Below are 8,528 nucleotides of genomic sequence, written 5' to 3'. Positions count from 1 at the left end.
TGATACTGAAGTTGAGGACGAAACACAAAAGCTAAACAACAAAAATATGCATGTCATAATGACGTTTCCTGTTTTAAAAACGTGAAGTTTTGGCACCAAACTGTGAAGTCTAAGATGTGAGATTTTTACTCAAGCACATTAATGTAGCAACAAGTAAAATTTTTCAAAACAGCCCCTGCTTACATATCTATTAACAGAAAAAAAAAAACATACTAAAACCTTGACAAAAAGCAACAGCTGTCCCTGTTCCCTGTGATGAATAAAGCCATTCATTGCGGATGTAAAGCACCTGCACATGGACTACATTTAAAGTTAAATGGATTGCATTTACATCCTACGTTTATACTGAGCACAAAAGGTTTTTAGAATAACAGGCATTAACCCACAACCAGGAAACGCTGTTACTGCTGGTGGCAGAGCTGCCATGCAAAGTGCTGACCTACTTATTGAAGCAGGTTTAGGTTCAGTGTTTAGTTCGAGGAAACATCACAATGCTGATCTGCTGTTTAATTTGAAATCTAAATTGAGTGTTTCTTGTGTTGCATTCACATTCCTTTTACAAGCTATTTAGACCTTTGAAAACTGAGCAAATAGGTTTGATTTCTTTTGAAAATATGGAAAAAGGCAATGGCCAAATGGACAAGATATGTACCACAAATTGCAAGAAATTCTTCCTAAAAACTAGTGGGAATATTAGAAAATATCCTAAAAAATGTTCATAAAGCTAATTCTAATTACTATTATTTTATATTTAAACAATACTTATTACAGAAGAAAAATACATTAAAAATCTATTTTATTTTTTAGCACTTTTTCAAGGTAATCCTTTTTTTTTTTTTTTTAACTTTTTTGTGTGCTTATTTTTAGGGAATTTTCTCATAACTCATAATTATTTGCTACTTTTTGGGCCATTTATTGTTAAGTTTCTTGTTGCCTTCCCCCTATTTTTTTTTTAAAGAAATCAAACCAATATACTCAGGTTTTAAAGGGTTCATTTTTTCAAAAGCAAAAACAAGGACCTTTTACTTTGTATTGATTTTGTCAGCCCCTGTGGAAAAAAAAAGTGAGGGTTCCCATGAGAAACACAACCTTTGTGAGCATGTGCAAGTAAATAATTTTTCCTTTTGAAAACACAGCTCTTTGTGGGATGCAAACTGATGAGGTAATACATCTTTTTATGGCTATGTACGATTGATAACAATAAAATGACATTGTGACAGGTGAACTTTGTTTTAGCCACCAACATAATTTCATGAATTGATGCAAAGTCATGCTTGCAATCTTTTTCATTAATAAAATAGACATATATTACAAACCTGTCTAAAAGGAAGAGCGCCAGTTTAGTGTCAGTTTTGAATCCTTTCAAATCCCTCAGTCCTCTCCATCTGTTAAACAAGTGTCCAGTGATGTCTCGCGTTTTCACCGCTGCTCTGTCTGTTCAGGAGGAGGTTCAGCAGGAGAGAGGTACCATCATGAGCAGAATGCAGCAGCCAATGAACTTTTCACACCAAAGCTTTATTTTCCAAACTCAAGAATTGCAATCAAACATAAAACAAACACACATGGGTTGAAAATCTGAAAGAAACAAAAAACAAACTTAACTCAAAATTAAAGAAATGCCTCTTAATGAGGATAAAATGTGTTCTCAGTGAAACTGGTGATGCTCAGGATAAACTGAAGAGAGAGAAACTCTGCTTACTGGCTCTGCTGCTCCATGTGATGAAGGAGTGCGGGACAGGTTTGCTGTGATGAACAGGTGAACTCAGTCAGGTTTTAATAAACAAAGAGTTAAAGGAACCAAACAGTGCTGAGGAAAGGAAGTGAGGTGAAGGGTGTGAGGTAAGGGAGGAAAAGAAGTGTCATAATAAAGGAGAAAAGGGAATCTTTATTACACTGTCACTGGCCCTTTTAGCTTTGGTTGTTGCTCTTCAGTCATTTCTTTTTGTCTTTGCTAAACCTGACTTAGTATCAGCCCTGAACACAAATATAATGTCAAAAATTTAAATTCCCTGAAGAAAAGTCACCTCTTACTTTATTTTGACTGGCTACCTTTTAACTGACTGTGAAACTTTGCCTGTGAAGTGTAAAGGTAGTCTCTATTGGTCTGCGTGCCGTAAATAGTTTTTTTTTTCTGATTTTACAGGGAATCAGACCTGGGCACAGGCTTTCAGAAAAACTACAGGCATACAGAAACAGCCACAATTTCACTAATGGTCTCGTTTACTTATGTAGGTCATATAGAGGCATCGGTATTAAACTGAGACAGTTTAATAACCAGTTAAGAACTCACTTAAGTGGCTGTAACCCTTTGAAACCTGAGCAAAGTGGCTTGATTTCTTTCATGTTACAAAAAAAAGCACCTGAAATTTAACAAAAATAAAAATAAAATTTAAAAAAGTGAAAAAGTAAAAAATTAAAACAATGTTTAAAGTATAATAAATAGATAAAATGGTAAAAATGTAGAAAAAAGAAAGAAAAAATGTCAAAATTATATATATATTATATAATGTAAATATATATGTAAATATATTTATAATGATATGCATATAGTTTTCTGGACATTTTCCCTTTTTTGTTTTTATTATTTCTAATATCTAAAATTTTTCCTCTCTCTTTTTGACATTAATTTTAAGGTCATTTTCTTGTTGCTTTTTCCGTATTTCTCACAATTTGTGGGACATCTCTTGTCAAGTTTTTCAAGGCCTTGTTTTAAAAGAAATCAAACCAATTTGCTCAAGTTTCCAGCATTTAAATGCATGTGAAAGTCGAACCACAGCACAAGAAAACTGACGTCATTCCACGTTTCAAAAGGTTAATATACTATGAAGCATTGTTAGTAATTGTTTGTAAATGCTAATTTTAGTTTCTTTTTTTTAAATCAATATGTTATCAACTTTTTTGTGTGTTTTATCAACAACAGTGTGTGATATAAGTAAAAAGAGTATTTTTTTTTCATATTTTAGGGTTTTCATCCACATCCTGTTTCAAAGAACGCTGCTGAATGAACGTCAAGCTTTCACAGGTGTGGTCAAGTGCCTGAGTCAAGATGACCTGACACTGACAGTGATCACACTTGTCACACACATCTTCACACCTACGTTTTCGCAACACACACACACACACACACACACACACACACACACACACAGAGGACAAAGTCTAGAATCTGTAATGTGGAATTTTACTGTTCAAGACATCTTTATTCTTCTACGTGGTGATTTCAAAAGTATTCCATTATTTTTTAAATTCACTGGTTCATTTCATCATCTGACCATTTACTCATCTCTCAAAAATACTTTCCTCTCTGGCTTAATAATAGAGCCGAGTGATGTGCTGCTGATGAGTTTCAGGCCGAGGTAACTGTTTGACTCATTCAAACTCAGGCAGAAATGCAAAAAGTCTGCAGGAGCACACGACTGTGAATCACGACTTTTTCTTTTCTGAGCCGAGCTGAGAGGAAGAGTTGGATCTCTCTGCCCTCTGGCACTCACACGGCTTTCTTTCACCTGTCAGAGACGGCTGCTTTGTTTTCTTCATCAAGGCCACAAAATCAGACAGATCTCTTACACCTGTGGGTGTATGTACAGACCTAAGGTTGTGTTTTGTCTGTTTTGGAGCAATGTTGTTTGTGTCCCGGACAGGTTCAACATTTTATGGTGTATTCACAAAGCAGAAAAAATAAAGAAATTAAATTACTGTGTGCATTATTGTGGAGGAAGAGTCAAATTGTGCCGCTCAAAATGCTGCTTTTTAAAATCTTCTCAGTGGATTTTCTAAGTATTTCAGGATTTCTGAGTTGTTTGTCCTAACCCCTAATAAAAGGTCTGAATGCTAAATTTAGAGCATACGAGTTGTCTGGAAACGGTTTTCAACATGGAGAGAGCTGAGTAGGTGGCTTGCAGCTAATGGTGCTAACAATGGTGTTAAACAACAGCAACAGTGCTGAAGTAGCTGAGGGTGTTAACCAGGAAGAGACTGGAGGGCTGACACTGTTCCGATATCAGCGGCAATAATTCACTTGTGATACGCTATTGTGTGTAGCTTTTTATTGCGTTTTGTATGTGATGTGTTTTTTGTATAGTTTTATGTTATTTTGTCTGTCTTGTGTCTTCTTCTTTTTATCATTTTATATCATGTTCTATTGTATTATTTCTCTGGCGTGTGCCCGCTCTTTTCTCTGCGTACAACTTTGTATTGTCATGTCATTATGCTGCATTTTTCTTCTAAACATCCGAGGAACTGCCGATGCAAATTAGCTCTAAACTAAAATAAAATAATCTGTTATGGTGTATCAAATGACAACATTTATCTTTAAGACTGTACATGGTCCCTTTTAAACAGATAAAATAAATTGAATTAAATGAGTCACCCTCTGAGTGCAGTGCAAAGCGGCAGTGATGAGCTCATCAGTGGGATACACAACAAACCACAGAGACGGTAGCATAAGTTCATTCTCTGCACCGGATGCCATTACCCCAATATATCTTTACGTATTAAATAGAGGTGCTGCTAAATTAATGTTCTGAATGTCGCCTATAAAACCTTTAAAGTAAACTATGGTTTAAGGGTGACTAAAAACAAAAGTAAATTTGAGGCTCATATGATATTCTGAACAAAATATATGTGGTCTAGAGAGATAACAACAAGACAGGTCGTGTGTGTGTGTGTGTGTGTGTGTGTGTGTAGTCTGGCACACATGAGCAAAACTGGGAGAGCTGTAAGATGTGTATGATGTGGATAAAAGCTTTAAAAAAAAAGCCAGTAAGTGGACATCAGGGTTTTTTTGTTTCGTTTTTTCTAGAGATTTTAATGTCTGTTGTTCCGTCGGTTTAATCCAGACTGAATCATATAAAAAAAACTATTCAATGTATTGCTGTGAAATTTAGTTCAGACATTCATGATCCCCTGAGGATGAACCCTCATAACTTTGATGATCCTCTGAGTTTTAACACCATGAAGTCGGCTGTTGTGGCTTTGAGTGCTCGGTGCACACATTTATGTTATCTTCAAAATGAACAATAATAACTTTGGTGATCCCTCTATTCAAGCATACATGTGAATTGCCCTCCTGTCATGTTGTGTTTTGTTTCTGTTTGTTTTGTGTTTTGTAAGTCAGTTAAGACTATAGTTTTTTTCAGAAAAAAAAAGAGGATGGTTACAGTAAGAAAAAAAATGACACCTTCCAGTAAGAGCAAGGGGGAAAGTATTAAATCACTCTAAATGTTGGTTTCTCAGAAGCTAAATTAAAGCAAAAGAAAACAATGTCACGCTCTTTTTAAAAGCAGCTTGAGGAGAAACTGTGTGAATAAGATGGTATCTTAGTAATTTTCCCTCCCTGTGGGACGCTCTTGAACTGAAAGCACTTTGCTTCCAATGAGTCATCCTGCTTTCATGCCATCTTTCTATATCATGTCCTTCGCCTCACACTCGTATGACCTCAGCTCCGTGTTTGAAGCCAGCAGCGAGGAGAAACACTGACGCTGCTATAGGACCTCGCTAAAGCATCTGGGTTACCTGTTGCCTAGCAACCATGCTAATTAAATGAGTCTTTGCTTCCACTTATTACGACTACAAAAACAAAACATAAAAAAAAAATCACGTTGTTAAAAACTCTTTCATGCTTCATTTGTAAGTCCAGTAAGTGGACTTGTTAATGAATGTATCCATCATGCTAATAATGGCTGTCAGTTGTTTGGTGATTGATTTTCTCTAATGAAAATAAGCTTTAACTACTGCATCATAAGAGGGAGCATAATAAATTATCATTATACTTGTTGAATGAAGCAGTCACGTGTAATGCTGCACTGTTTTCTCAAAGTCTCTGTAAGCTTACAGCCGTCAGCAGCTGCAGCTGGATTACCATCTTAATGTGTTTTTATGAATGTGAGCAAGAGTGCAGGATATATTCTCATGATGTGGGATGTGCAAATACAGTTCCTATGAAATATGTTCCTGAAATTTACTTTGTACATTGTTTGACAGTTTGAAATTTTACAAATTAATGTTTAAGGGTAAATTTGGTAATTTGCAACCTGGAGGATGGTACCAATGTTTTTAAAATATCAAAACTAATTTTTGCTCACCTTTGATTTAAATTGTGTATGAATTACTTACAGGTTGAGTTAAATTTGTTATTGTAAACTGAATAAAGATTAGAGGGAGATCCGTCACAAAACTGGACCCTGAATAGCAGAGAATTACTTCTCCAATTCAAAATGAGAAACATCAAGTGAGTGAAGTTATTCCAGTTCAAATGTGAACGGGGTGGATTTGCATAATGTTTTAGCATTTAAAAAAGACAATGACTGAAAAATCCACTGTGTTGCATTTCAAAAAATTTAGTCTGAAACGGCCTAGAAAAAATGAATATTTATGCACGAACTCTTTTTCAATGTAGCAGCTCAGTTGAAAGAATGTTTTCATGAAAAGACATTAAAATACAATAGAAATCCTATTATGCAGGCCCTTTTCTGCATTAAGTCCTATTGTTCTTTCTGACTGTGGAACGTCGCTTTGAATCTCCATCTCCCAGCTCTTGTGTTTGTCTTCTGTTCCTTGATAATGCAGCTGTAATAATTGCACCTACAGCTTAAGAGTGTCCCAATCACACAACACCATTTTCTATAGTGGACTTTCGATAGAGATGAAGACTGGGAGGTGGAAAAAATACAACGATGACTGTACCACTGACGACATGAATAATACCACTGACGACAATTCCGGTTTAGATTACAATAAACCAAAGCTACTAACAAACAGAGACTTTGTTCTCCTGCTTCTGTGACTCTAAAGCCTCTCATGTGCTCCTTATTACATGGACTGAAAAGAAGATTAAACTCTACTTTTACAGTCTGGATTGCAGCTGCTACAGTTTGCTATAATTTAAAATGTGATCACGATTTCAGCTAACAAGAGACTGTTTCAAGCTTATAAAAGATTGTTGTAGCACAACTCTAAAAACCTGAGCTGAGCCTGCGTTGCAGAGTTTTATTGTTGACATGCTGTTGGATGTCTGAACCCAGTGGTTGTGCTGCTGACAGAATACATTAGAGCTTTTGCGTAGGCAGTAAGCCTCTGATCTCTTATTAATACGTCTAGACGTTCACCACTACATCAGTCAGAAAATCTGTGAAAGCACCATGAAAACTTTGCTTTCTCTGAAAAGTCACAGTAGAAAAAATACTGACCATGTACAGTGGTTGTAAAAGGACCCAGAGTCTTTAATGTCCTGAATGTTTTCACTGTAAAAGTGCCAAGCATTTGTTCACAATGAAGCATAAAATGGAGCGTGTACTGTACATTTTAAGTTATTTCTTTGGAAATCACTAAACATGTATGCATTAAAGTATATTTCAACAATTACTTTGATAAAACAATATTATCACAAGGTCAGTTTAGCAGCTGTTCCTGAATGTTTAATCATATCACATAATCATCCTTAACTCAGATGGAGTTTGCCCGTAATGACTTTTCGTACACATTAGCTTAAAGGCCCGGACACATCAAACCAGCATTAAAGATCTAGTAGAGAAGTAGGCACATTGTGTTGCCTCATGTCACCTCTGTCTTCGGTAAAAAGCTGCCCCTAAACACACCACAAAACCTACAGCTATCAGACAGAAACCAATAGAACACATAGAAACCCAAAATACAAGTACGAATCTGAAAATTAAAACTGCACTCCCAGACATCAGGAGAACTCTATCGTGAAGTACGCGGATGACACCACCATCAACGGTCGTATTACAAACAACGATGAGAGTTCATACCGGGAGGAAGTCAACAATCTTGTAGAGTGGTGCTCAGAGAACAACCTACTGCTCAACGTCAGCAAAACCAAGGAGCTGATTATTGATTTTAGAAAGAAGAAGGCAAAGACGCACACCCCTGTCTACATCAGTGGAGCTGAGGAGGAGCTGAGGTGGAGCAGGTGAACAGCTATAGGTTCCTGATGGAAGTACCATCACTGAGAAATTATCTTAGTCATCACACATCAGCACCCAGGTTAAAAAAGCACAGAAAAGGCTCTACTTCCTACAGAAACTTAGGAAGACTAAATTCCAGAGCAAGATCCTGTTTAACTTGTACAGAGGAGCAATAGAAAGCATACTGACTGGAAACATCACAAACTGGCATGGTTCGTGCACGGCCCAGGACAGGAAGGCTCTACAGCGGCCGATTGAAACTGCCCAGAACATCACTGGTTCTCATACGGAGCATCAGTGACCTCGGTGAAGTGAGGTGTCTGCACAGAGACCAAAATATACTGAAAGACAGCAGCCACAGTCCGTTCACCCTGCTGCCATACAGGATCTGTATCTGCTGCAGAACCACATGACTACGGAGCAGCTTCTTTCCCCAGGCTGTGAGACTCCTCAACTCCTCCTTCAACGCCAAAAAGATGGAACAGGATTTAGGGTCAACTTTAATTTAATTTCTTCTTAAACCATGTTTAAGAACAATGACAAATAAATCGACCATGTATTTATATCTGAAACAGAGTGGGAATTCTTATTTTCCAACAGTTT

Source organism: Plectropomus leopardus, chromosome 16 (assembly GCF_026936395.1).
Source record: "Plectropomus leopardus strain MGB_pleo_1.0 chromosome 16, ASM2693639v1, whole genome shotgun sequence".
NCBI classification, from domain to species: domain Eukaryota; kingdom Metazoa; phylum Chordata; class Actinopteri; order Perciformes; family Serranidae; genus Plectropomus; species Plectropomus leopardus.
Note: the sequence above shows the minus strand (reverse complement) of the source record.